Raw genomic sequence first — 13,706 nt, forward strand, 5'->3', positions numbered from 1 at the left:
TGAGTGACCATACTGTTGACAGTGTAGCCAAATTTTGGCACAAATAAATTGGCTGTTGAACAGTTCAGCTGAAATCCAAGGGTACGAAATAAGGGAGAATGCCGGCAAGTGTCGAAGAGACGTCAAATACGAATGTCTTGTGGCCGACGCAAGCGCCCGGCAGCTGTCAGACGACTGCACGTATAAGCGAGTTGCCTGATCGTCAGTCGTTACAGGGTAATTCGGGTATAAAATATTGGACGCGTACTCCACCACATTAAATACAGTCAACTCTACGGTGTCATTCTTCAACGGCTACTACCGATTCTCGGCCAAAGAGGATGGGAAGAAATTGTCTAACGTGCCGGCAGTCACCTTCCACGAATTACCAGCATTCGTTCCCCGCCGCAGTTGCTTAGCTTTTGTTGGGCTCTTCTGCAAGTGACGCGGCCGAGGGATCGAACACCGGCCACCGCGACCGTCTTTCTATGCGTGTGAAATCGGAAAACGCCCGTGTAGTTAGGGTTAGGTGCATGTAAAAGAACCCCAAGTGGTCTAAATTATTATGGAATCCCCCACTACGGCATGCCTCATAATGAGATGGTGGTTTTGGCACATATAACCCCATAATTTATTATGTAACAATCGTTTAGAGTGTCTCGGCAGTAGGAAAATTCTTGAATACAAGAAAGTGTCAGGAGTGTGCGAGGTCTTTGAGTATGCGGGTAGTCTTTATGGTGTTCGATAGCTCGTAATCTAGATTGGGGCTATATTATAAAGGCGGAACGGCAACATGGTAGACAATATGGAGAACAGAAAAATCACTCATATATTAACGGACAATCATTTTAAATAGCGGTGTTCCTTCGTGTACGTGGATAATCGTGTCAGGAGACTACATTGCGAACTCTCTGCATGTACTGTATATGTCAAACCCAAGGGTGTACCTTGCGCGGTGGCCAGTAAATGTGACGTATTATCGCGAGCATCTTCAGCCATAGCATGCTAACGGATGATGACAGAGATACAGTTTGCTTAATTCTTGTGCCGTGACTTTTGCGTGAAGGTGTAAAACAAACATATCCATGTATAAGTCTTATTACTTAAGCACATCTCGCTTTGGAGCTGCTGCGGTAGCTTGTGATAGCGGATAGCAAAACCGCTAGGGCAATAATTGGAGGCACCTTAACGAAATCGATTGGTCAAAATCAAGAGCCGTTGACGACGGCGTCTTTCGTAGACGCGGTGCGATATTAGGACGTTAAGAACATGTGCCGACTGACGAAAGGCTGCATGGAGGGTTTGTGACGTTTGCATTAGCCTGCTGACTCCGTAGGATCAAAAAGAAAATAAAAAGAAAAGAAAGAAGAAAGAAAAAGATATTATCCCTCGACCAGTGTTGCGGTACATTGCTGTTGACAGTGATGATACTGATAGTTCATTGGGATCCCCTCCAAAATTTGGCAGTGGAAAATAGTCACCAAGTCCAACTACATACAGCATGCAACTGCTACAAAATCTTGGCACCTTGTGTATTATAAAGGAACTGCAATGGGCTGCAATGTGTGTAAGTCACAGCACGCTCCAAACGGGACGATACAATGATAATGATGATGGTGATTTAAAGGCATTGCCTTTGAAATGGCACGGTGATAAACAATCACATAGCCTGCTCAAGTAACTCAGGTATGCCATACATAATTTTGATGATACAAATATTTATGCATCTCGATAATCTCTTTTTTTCTCAAGAACTCTCCACCTACTTTGCACCGCTACCTATGCAACTCCTACGTGGCATGCCACCTGGTGTAACTATATGCAACTGCAGTGCAAAAGGCGCACGTATAGACCGTTTCATCGGGCGAGAAGGAAGGGCGCGCGGCGAGCCTTTCCTCCTCTCTGGCTTGTGCGATCCGGCGTGGATCTGCTTGAATGTATTGGTGTCGTGAGCTGCGGAACGGGGATATTGAGGTGTTTTAGTTTGTACTTTGCGATATTTATGCAATGCCCGTTCATATTAGGTCGTCAGGGAAGACTTTCGGTGCATCGATAACTACAATACGCGAAAACATCTTTTGGGTACGCGAACATGTGGCGGGCATTATCAACCGCGGTGTGTGTATGTGTCGTGAACTATTTTGCGTATATCATTTTTAATTCAAGTAAGAAAACCGGTGTCTCTGTAATGCCAGCACGAAGTGGTAAATCTGCTCCCTATCTGATCGCTTGGTGCAAGGGCTAAAACATAAGAGAGCATGCTCGTGTACGGCCAACCTAAGGCAATCACGAAATATCTAACCAGCAGGCGCTATAAAATATTTCTGACACACCAGCATCATTCTCACACATTTAAAGCCTAGTAGGCTTGAAATCACTATATGTATACGCTAGCTTCCTGCATGAAGCCGATGGCGCTGCACAACACAGCGATCACTGCGGTTGGTGAACCAGCATGATACATATATAAGCTACGTGCTTCGGCATTGCCTTTTTGCAGTGTAAAGCCATACCATTCGAGTGGAATTAGATAAAAAGAATGTCATGGCTATTTTTAGGATAAAATTTCCGTAATACGTGTGAGTGCGTCGTAGAGAACGAAACGGACACAACCGTAAAAAAATTGCTTATCATCCTCTTTCTCGAAAAAGAAAGAGAAAACGTGCTAACGCTGCAGTACGACTTCGCATAGTCACGCCGCACAACGTTTATAGATCTATAAAAGTTGATGCCGCATGCTTGGACCAAGCGCTATAAAGAATAAAGAAATCTTTAATCCAGCACCTACAACTGCTTAGGACGCTCGGGCACTTCGTAAACGGTCGCTTTACTGGATAGGTATAGTTCACACTGTAAGGTATTAACAAAAACTATTTTATTCATGGGTGGAAACCTCATCCACCGAACCAAGTAGTCACGCAATGTAATATGCAGCTAACAGTTTGAACGCTTCTCAAAGTATAACAGCACAGCTCCTATCGTAGCAGAACGGTACCCACGCTTTTTCGATCGTCGCGTGTTTCATTGCTCCTAAACTGCAGCTTAGAACTAGAAGCTAATACTGCAATAACGTCACATTAGTGAATGGAACTTTCAGAAATACACAATTGGTCTCCGAGGCTGATTGAAGGCTAGAACATGCGCGCACACATCGCGCTGCGTCCTTCGTCCGCCTGAACGCCAGCAGAAAGTCCGGCCATACCAACTTAAGCACTTCAGTACGTCTCGCAGAATCGTTTTCCACGTAGAAGACGCCATGTCGCACTAAAGGTACCACGCAAGCGCAAAAACTAACACCAGAAACCAGCGCCTAGCGTACACCTGCATGCAAAACGGAGCGCTCTCACAAGCAAGCATGCCGACTGCTCATGGAGGGCGCCACTGCGTAGAAATATGGTGGCGCCCACGAAAAACGGTGTATACACGCTACGCTGCGGGCTTCTCGCATCACAAGACAAGTGACACGCTACGACGCTAATGATGATGACGATTTATTGGCATTTCCTTTGAAACGGGACCGTGGCAAGCAATCGCCTAGCCTGCTTGAATTCATTAGATAAGTCATGCACATTTTTTTAATATAACAATATTTCGATGGCGGTGAGATGTAGGCGATAGTTATATTTACAAAATATTTACAAGGAGAGCTATGGCAAGAAAGGATGTCTGATTTGGCCCACGTGTAAGCGGCCGCATCGTCGTCTTCGTCGCTCTGGGAAACCTCGCATTATTCCGTTTTTCTGTCGCTCCGAAACATCACCCTTCGGTGCTGGAAGCACCGTCCTGGCGCTTGCTACGAAGGTGAGGGTCTTTAAGCGCAATACTGCTTCAGCAGGCAAATGTGAACAGCATTTGGTAGCGAGCAGGTCGAGGGCACAAGCAGGGCCCACGGCTCGTAATTCACGTCGCCGAACTGATGCCACACAATTCCTTTATTTGTATATGCCATTTTTATATACCTTTACTTATTTTATATACCTTAGGGCATTTGGGGTGGAAGGGGAGCAACGATATTACGATATTATGGAAGGAGCAACAATATTCTGCATTGCTCTGCAGGCATATAGACCAATGGAGAAGCAACTCAAAAAAGAAATAAAAACGGGGGTAAGGCTTTCAACCATAAAGTACGGACGCTCGACAAATTACATACTGTAGGAGGAAACTCTGTGGAAAGCAGCAAAAAAGAGGAGAAAGGCATGCGAACCATAGCAGATTGTTCAAGTCGTGTGTAGCGGGAGGAAAAAATGCACGTTTAAAAATGTCAACTGTTGATGCATACTCGCGTATGTTTACGGCGTGATAAGGAGTAGCCGTCACCATATTAAGGTGACTGCGTTCTTTTATTTTCATTTCAATAAAAATAAAACGTGACAAGGAACAATGAGTCTGGAGGGCTTTTCGTTTCGTTAGACGGGTCTTTTAAAGAGGATAACCAACAGTGGGCGTGATGGTCAGTAACCACATTGAAAGGCCTGTCGTATAAATAGGGGCGAAACTTCCCGAGTGCCCAAACGATGGCCGGGCATTCTTCTCCTGTGACGCTGTAATTGCTTTCCGCTTTGGTCAGCGCACGACTGGCGTAAGCGACGACGCACTCCGAGTAGCCAGACTTGCGCTGCGCAAGGACAGCGCCAAGGCCAATACAACTGGCATCGGTATGCACTTCAGTTGGGGCGATGGGGTTGTAGTGTCGCAGTATAGGCGAAGACGTCAGGAGACGGCGTAAGGTCACGAACGGCGGTGTCGCATGCAGGAGACCAGGAGGATAGGTCATTGGCGCCACTTAAGAGTTGTGTCAGCGGTGATATTACTGAGGCAAAATTGCGAACAAAGCGTCTGAAGTAAGAACAGAGGCCGATGAATGCGCGGAGTTCTGTGAGTGTCTTAGGTTTCGGAAATTCTGCCACGGCGCGAAGTTTTGATGGGTCGGAACAAATGCCGTCTCTTGATACGACGTGACCTAGAATCATGAGCTTGCGCTCGGCGAACTGGCACATTTTTAGGTTCAGTTGCAGGCCTGCGTTGGTCAAGGACGTCAACACTTGCCTAAGACGAAGAACATGCGTGCTGAAATCAGGGGCGAACACAACGATGTCGTCGAGTTGGCACAAACACGTGCCCCATTCTAGGCCGCGCAAGATATTGTCCATCATTCGTTCAAAGGTAGCAGGCGCATTGCATAGGCCAAATGGCATCACATTAAATTCGTATGACTGCAGTTTTAGGGCGATCAACTGCTGACATCAGGACCTGCCAGTAGCCCGAGCGTAAATACAACGAAGAGAAGAATTTAGCGCCTTGCAAGCTGTCCAGAGCGTCGTCAATGCGCGGTAGAGGGTAGACGTCTTTGCGCGTTATCTTATTGAGACGGCGATAATCGACACAGAACCGAATGGAACCATCTTTTTTTGTGACGAGAACCACCGGTGATGCCCACGGGCTATTGGAAGGTCGAATCACGCCGCGCTGAAGCATGTCGTCCACGTGCTCACTGATCACCTGACGCTCCATGGCGGATACGCGGTACGGGCGCTGCCGCAATGGCGCGTTGGAGCCAGTGTCGATGTGGTGGCTGACGGTTGACGAGCGACCCAGAGTAGGCTGAGCGACATCAAAAGAAGAGCGGAACTGGGCAAGCAGGTGAAGAAGCTGGGAGCGCTGCTCGGAAGTAAGGTCATCGGTAATGAAAGGTGTGAATAAGTCAGGTGATGGTGGAGCAGAAGTGGAACGTGCACAGAAGTCAGTGAGCTCAGCATACGAAGCATCCAGCACGTCGGTTAAAAACATGGCATCAAGAGGCTGAACATGGCCAAGTGCTTCGCCGCAAAGAGCCATCAGGGCTGTAGGAAGCGGATTGCAGACAGCGATGACGCTGAAACCGGCTGAAATGTCAAGCGCGGCGAAAGGGAGGGGAACGTCTTTGCGGGTCATGAAGAGTTCTGAAGGAGTGAAGAGGACAGCGCCTTCAGAGACAGCGCCACAGAAGACGGGAACAACGGCAGACGAGTATGGCGGTATGGCGATGTCTTCTCGAAGAAATAGCTTAGCGGGAAGCGAAGTGGCGCCGACGAGGGGCACGTCACACAGAGGCGATAATTCGACTTCAGCACGTGCACAATTGATGACGGCATTATTTCGCGAAAGAAAGTCCCACCCAAGTGTGACGTCGTGAGAACAGGACTGCAGAACCACAAACTCCACAATATAGAGAACGCCCTGAATTACAACTCTAGCTGTGCATGCTGCTGAAGGCTGAACTGGCTGGGCGCTTGCTGTGCGAAGAGAAAACGCAGAAAGTGGCGTCGTAACTTTTCGTAAAGCGCGAGAGCGGCGTTCGTTTAGGACAGACACGGCTGCTACAGTATCAATTAGCGCAACGGTAGGGACGCCGTCAACAGTAAGATCGACAACGCTCGAAGGCGACAATGGAGGACTTGTACAGATCGATGGCGACGCAGCTCCTGCCTCCTGAACTGTGGCGCTTAGTTTTCCTCTTGTGGGGGTGAAGGGCGACGACGCATGGGGGACAACGAGCGGCGATGCGGGGAAGGTGAACGACGTGTAAGGACCGGGCGCTCGGCTGGTGCCCTGTTCGACTGCCGGCTAAAATAAGTGTCGTAGAAAGGCTGCACGTTGGCGTAGGTAGGCGACTGCACAAACTCATCAGAGTGCAGCATGCGGCGGCAGCAGAGTCCTGCAACATGGCCGGGAATACCGCAGGCATAACATATGGGCCTGTTGTCTTGCGTGCGCCAAGGATTAGCAAAGGCAGGAGCAGGTCGATGAACGGGATGATGAACGGGTAGTAGCGGCCGAGGATGTAGCGCAATGAGTGATTGACGAGGAGGCTGCGCAGCGACGGATGCGTAAGTGGCGCGGCGACAGGGTACTGCTGATGCTGCATTGGTAGAGCCTCAGCAACTTGGTCTTCAATAACCCGCCGGAGCGTAGGAGCGAGCTGTGTAGGAGGCTGTGGCGGCAGCGGCTGCTGTAGCTCAGCGAAGGGTAGCAGAGAAAGCTGACGTGGAACTTCCTCCCGCACGAAAGCTTGGATTTGTGTGAGCGAGGAGGAGCGATCAGAGGAGGCTGTCATGGAAGAGAGGGCCTCGTCAGCCACTGAGGGGCGCCTAGTCAACTCGCGCTGCCTCCTCAACTCGTCGTAGCTTTGGCACAAGTTTATGAGCTCTGCTACGGTGCGCGGGCTCTTGGCAATCATCATTTGTAAAATGTCATCGGCGATGCCCTTCAAAATGTGCTTCAGTTGTCATTTTCGGGCATAGGCGCATCGATACGTTTGCATAGGTCGAGAACCTCTTCAATATAACAGGTGAATGTGTCACCAGGTTGTTGCGCTCGCTCTCGTAACCGCTGCTCGGCGCTCAAATTGTGGACGGCAGGGCGACCGAAAACTGCAGCGAAACTGGTCTTGAACGCGGACCAGGACTGAAAGTCGGCTTCGTGATTTTTAAACAACAGGTGAGCCGCTCCCGCAAGGTAGGATAGGACGGCATTTCATTTGGCGGTATCATCCCATCGATTGTGCAAGCTCACCCGTTCGTACGTAGCCAACCAGTCATTGACGTCCTGTTCATCCGTACCGCTGAAAACTGCTGGATGGCGTTGCCGGACAGCGCCAGAGCAGGCAACTGGGGGTGGCGGCGACGTCGGCTGGAGAGAGTCAAGCATGACGGGAGGCAGAGTCCGAGACCGGAGTTTCAGGGTGTAGATGTTCTTGAGTACCCAGCACCTCCACCAATTTTAATGGGTGCACTGAACAGTTCCGAGGGAAACGTCTCTTCGTAACCGAGGAGGCAGGTGACGCAGAGCAGGAACAGCTGGTTGCCCGAACAGCTGACACTCGTGCCAAGCTCTGGCGATCCCGCTGGCCAACTGGTTGCAGAGCAGGCATGGAAGAGACGATCTGGCTGGCCTTGTTCTTGTGCTCTTCTTCTTCATTACACATTAAACAATAACAAAATATGTGAAACTAGGAATATAAATGTTAGAATTTTTTTTGGTTAGAATGATTATTTTTTAAGAGCGACTATTTAGCCTAAAAGCGTTGTTATCGCTTATGTAGTGCGAACGTTATCCAAATGGATGAAAGTGAACGTTTAGCAAATTTATGTGTAATCATGCGAGAAGGAGTTTTCCGAATTCATTAAAATATATTGCTCAAATTGAAAATGGGGCCCCTAATGATTCTTAACAGCTGTTTTGACTTTCAGGAAGACAGTTGCAACAGGACAAGGGTACGCTTACCAATTCACCTTCAGTTGAACTAATAAATCCAAACTTCTGCCACATTATCGCGAAGTGGCGGTTTACATGCACGACGTTTGCACTGGCGCTCCGGCACTCCCCTGCGTAAATAATCCAAAGCATGCCATGAGGTTACATTGATGTCCCTTATTAGGGTAACCTCATTTGACTACTAGCTGCAATCACAATCTTGAACTCACGTTAGATAACAATTGAAAGCACATTTCGCCACCGCTGTAATCAACTCTATAGTTCTGTGTCACAAGTAATGTACGTTAGTGACGACCCAAGATTGTGCATCATATACATAAAGTTACGCACGAAGCACGAATTATATTTTAGTGGGTGGTTAAGTAGTGAAATCCATGGAGATAAGTTGCATGACAGCTGCTAAGGCATCCCAAACGGGCTGAAATATTGCCTGGACGATAATTGACACAATGAAAGATGAATAATTTGTAAGGCAGCATTGAGTTGTTTTGCTGTATTAAATTTTGCTTATTTGTGCGTGACGAGCACCACAAATGCCGCACAGTGATTCTATAAAATGACCCGCAATGTGTGCCACTACGTCTATAATTATTTTTGGAAGAATAAACGAGTAAGACTGGTATTGATATTCTTACAAACTCAGCTGAAACTAGCTGTACTTCACAGGCTAGAAGAGCCTTGCTTTTAGCCATATCATGATGTAACCCGTACAAAAATGACTGTTGATTAACCATTGATATATTGTTGGGCAATTGTTGAAACAACAGATTTCAACAAATTTTCAAGAGCAATTGAGTTCACTCAACCCTTGCACAACAATATTACCGTTGAGTGCGCTCAATAAACAATTTACTGGGTAATTTGTGTTGATTTTTCTAGTTGTTTTTTTGTTGTATAGCAGTTGAGTCCAGTATACAATAATTAGGACTCGCATATGAAGGCATTCCAAACATTTACTGCGATGTGTTCCAACCTCATTCCTGTCACTTTGCGGCTGGTAGGTTCTTCTTTCGCCTCGCTTTCATTAAAAGAAAATAATGTGTGACCGATGGGGTGGAATGGAACGTCGGCCGTCGAGCCCGGTACGCTAACCAGTAGGCCACGAGCACGCGCATACTCCTCTCATTCGAAAGCCAGTTAGCTCTGAAACGCTTGGCACGTGCGCCGCGTGCCACTTCCTGGTGCTGTCGCTGTAGCTGGCGCTTTGAAGCGCCTATCTCCGGGACCGCCCCACTTTCGTAGCCATTTTCGCTACGTAAAAACTGCAACGTTAGACTAGATTCATGACCGCCCAAGTTCATAACGATTTATTTCTTCGCCGGTGTACAAATGCCATCGTCGTTGTAACACACACTAGATGACATAACCATTGGTACAATCCGAAAAGAGTACGTTTTGGAGAGCAGAAGAATGCGAAACTCACTTGCAAACACGGTAACTATGCGCACGTGGAGTTCCCCAAAAATAGACACGGCGGCAGCGCGGCCGGCGATAAGACAGGCGACGACGCTACCTTCGAGCATCGGACGCGCTGTGGGAACCGTAGGATGCAAGCGCGCACACGCTACAAACATACACGGGTGAGGTCTTCGAATTTCCTGCGACGTACCCTCTATCCGTGAAGCTAATACAGTTTTTTATCCAATGTCCGTGGTACTAGAGATCAAAGAACGAACGCGCTTTGAGATCGCAGGGCGCAGCCGCTATAACCATTGACTTCAAAGAGCTTCGGATTCAGCAACAGCCGCAACAGTATCACAGCTAATCGCTGTATCTGCGGCTGCTCCTGTCTCTCGCCTTGCATGAAGCACGCGATTTATTTGAGCGCCGCCGAACTGTCGTCTTTTCTTGTCCCAAGCCTGCAGGTCTCGTATGTTCAGTTAAGAACACCAAAGGGAAATGAAAGAAATAGAGTTAAGGGACCCTTATCATACCTTACTTGTCACCTCGTCTTCTGCAAAGGTGTTATAAACTATTCTAGTAGCGTTACTTTCGTAAAAATAGCAAAACTAGTAGTAACGTTTATTTTTAGATGGCGCGACAAACGTCAAGGTAGCGTTCGGGCGTGTATATGTGCGCGCAAGCGGGTGCCATCAAGCTTCGTTTTGCGCACACTTTTGCAACAGTACACATGGTTACTGCTAGTTTCGTAGTCGCATTTTTTGGTCGTAGTATTTATTGTTTACGCTACAAAATAGGTTGTTCTTAAAAATTTATGAAGGTTAGCTGATGAAAAATTATTGCTAATTATTTAGCGGTTTTTAAGTGCCGTTATTTTGTGTTTGAAAGGTTTTTATAACTGAATACGATAGTGAAGCTGTGAACGGCTTTCGGACTCAGTTATTCGGTTGCAATTGTGTGGTGACCCACGCCTCGTGTTCTTTGATGAAAGTATTTTTTTTCTTTTCGGACATCATGACACACATTTTAGTGAAATGCTTTAACGACGATAAGTGGGAAGTTTATCCGTTGAAGTGGTTGGCTCACCCAGCTACTAGTCTTCTACTGATGTGCGAGCCTGGTTGTTTTGATGAGTTGCGCGGCAGAGGTCATGATGCCTGTTGGAGAGAAGGCACCCCGAAACAGTCGCAGCCGCACTTCTGAAGATAAGTAAGTAATCTCGTTTTCTTGGGCACGTAGCCTTTCTTTCTATTTGGACATTGACGAGCGTTAGATGTGAAGCACACCGTTCACTTTCTTCAAGCAAACCTAGTGCCCCGGAGCGAAAGCGAGCGATACTAACGCTCCATGCCGCCGTCACTATCATTTGAAACAATGGTAGGCGATGAGGCAGCGGCGCCCCAGGTGCGTAAAATTGAATTGCTTCATTTGTTCCTGTCTAATAACGTTTCCGTAATTTGTATGAGAGAACACAATTGGAACGTAAGGATCAGCTTGTCTGCGCAGTGATAATTTTGTACAGTGGCCACGTCATCTTTCGTGGGGGCTCACGTGGGCCGTCTAAGCGCTTGTTCTCGTGTTCCGATACGTGAGGTGCACTACCTTTCAATGTATTTCGGCGGGCACTACGAGCTTAGGAGAACCGCGACAAATAATTGTGCAGCAGGTGTGCAGCTGTGCTACGCTTGTACCACACTCGTACCGGAAGGCAGTGTTGCACTTCACGCTTACGCATTTCGTAACTATGGCGGCTGCCGTGGCAATTTGGGGCTGGAGGTCGTTGATACGATTTCTGAATCGGCCGCATTCCAAAGGAGCGGAATGCAAAAACGCTCGTGCATTGTGCATTGTATGCACGTAAAAATTTCGAGGAAGTCAAAATTATTACGCGGTCCCCAACTACGACGTGCCTCATAATCAGATCGTTGGTTTGGCACGTGGAAAATCTGAATTATTTTTTTTTCCGTAGTGGCTCATCGTATACCATACGGTTAGTGTGATCACCTTTTGAGCCGTAGCGGTTAAGCGCGCCTCGATTTAGGTTGCGGCTAATGATGCGGCGCACCGCGAAATATATTTCGCCTCTTTGGGATTTGCGGAGAACGGCCAACCAATTAGTCAGAGCTTCCACGCGCTGACTGTACACGGATACGCAGCGCAAATGTACAGAGGTGTGGTGACGACGTCGGCAAAGAACACAGCCGCCGACGGGCTCACCTTATTGCCTATCACCGCCAAAACTACCGCAGTAAGCATCTTTATCTAGCGTGGCGGGTTGCCGTTGAAGGCGTACTGTACAATTTTAATAGGCGATAACCGAAACATACCATCGTTCTCTGCTGCCTCTTTGAGTTGGACCGATCCGAACGTGCGTTGCTTCCAGAAGCGAAAGGAGCGCCAATCGGCGCGTTGCCGCCCCGAGCTAAGCGTCGCACTCGAGCACCGTTTGCGCGGTGAAGAATGACGCGTGCATGAAGCTAGCTCACTGCGCGGACGCTACCGCGCAAAACGCGCAAGGGCGTGTACGCGACGTTCTGCACACAAATCGCGCGGGATGATCGGAGCCACGCCGGAGCGGCTAGCTTCAAAGAAGCGGTACATGTTCTCACTCGTACAGGCACGCTCACGCTCGCATCGCTCTCACCGTATCTTTAGGTCATTCGTTCTGCTGGACTTCTACCCAAAGATTCGATATCTGCTTGGTATCGGCCATGCACTGTCGCGTGGTGTTTGGTTCTGCGAGAGAGCCGGGAATATTTTTCCCCGCTGTCAAACATCGATGTGCGTGTTTTAGCTAACATTTACCGTAGCAACCCGTTTCTACCTTTTCTGGACGGCACTCGTAAAGAGTCGCAAATTTTTACTTGCCAGTCTAGTGTGTACTTCTATTTCGTGCGTAGTTATGTGCAGTGTGTGGCAGATTATTAATCCTCGTAATCTTTTTTTCTGTCGACATTAACTTCTCGCAGGTTACGCATGCAGCAAATTCCCAGGTGCTAAAGTGTTCTACGCCAAAAGCACCTTGGTGTCATCGAAGAGACACCCGTTGATATGTGGCTGATTCACTAGCAAGCTCGCACCTCTGTTGCCACTCTCCATCAAGTGGCATTTTCAACTATTTTTGTGCTGCTCTGTGGTGTACTAGCTGCCGCATGGACGCCGTGAAGGGTTACTTTCGATTTGCTCTGGCGTTTAGTAGTGAATGATGGGCTACCTTTTGAGGGGAGGCATTTACTTTTGTTTGTGAGAATGTTTACCAGCCTAACCAAGTGATACGTGCGTACTGTAAACAGCAGCACGAACAGAGGCGGACGACGGACGACGAAATAGGTAGGAGCACACACGAGCGCAAGCTCTACTAAAAGTTTACTTTTGATGACAGAGATATTAAACACACTGGTCAACTTGACAAAGGTAAAAATCCGTGCATGCGTGGCAGAAACAGCCACGTGCGACAAGAAAAAAGAATATGAAAAAGCCATGTCATGTAGAATAAACGTGCGTCAAAAACCAGAACTATCGGTCAAATCTTTCCAAAAAGCGAAAGATTTGTCTGATAAGTGATACTACCCAACGAGAAATACTGCTTTGAGAACTGCAACTTTTTCCCACTAAGGGCAACAGATAACTTGGTTGTGCATTTGTTTCGTTTGTGATTAATAAATATTGCTTCTGGAACTCCTCTGGTGTTAAGGTATAGAGCTGAAAGAACGATTCTTTCATCACAAAGACCAGAACACAAGAGGACTTATGGAAGCATTATTTATTGATCACGAGGAAATATTCATAAGCAAGATTTCTGTGTCCCTTAGTGGGAAAGAGTTGCTGCAGTACTTCTCGTTAATATCACTTACAGGACAAACCTTTCAGTTTTCATGTTTTTGTTAGTTTTTGACGCACATGTTTATTCTACAGGACATATTTCGGTCCTTTTTTGTTGTGCCGGGCTGTTTCTGATGTGCATCCATGACTTTTTCTTTGTGAAGTTGGCCAGTGTGTTTAAAATCTTTGTCTTCACGAATAAACTCATAGATGAGTCAGCGTTCATGTGTGTTCGTACCTTAATTCAT

At 47.6% G+C, this 13,706-nt stretch overlaps 1 long non-coding RNA gene across 1 annotated transcript; it reads left to right on the forward strand.

Moving 5' to 3' along the window:
- Positions 1 to 10,550: 10,550 nt before the first annotated feature.
- LOC140218789 (uncharacterized) lies at positions 10,551 to 13,078 on the forward strand. Its single transcript, XR_011894976.1, has 2 exons — positions 10,551 to 10,845; positions 12,606 to 13,078. It is a non-coding gene; the product is annotated as an uncharacterized lncRNA (long non-coding RNA).
- Positions 13,079 to 13,706: the final 628 nt, after the last annotated feature.

Source organism: Dermacentor andersoni, chromosome 6, assembly GCF_023375885.2.
Source record: "Dermacentor andersoni chromosome 6, qqDerAnde1_hic_scaffold, whole genome shotgun sequence".
Lineage (NCBI taxonomy): Eukaryota > Metazoa > Arthropoda > Arachnida > Ixodida > Ixodidae > Dermacentor > Dermacentor andersoni.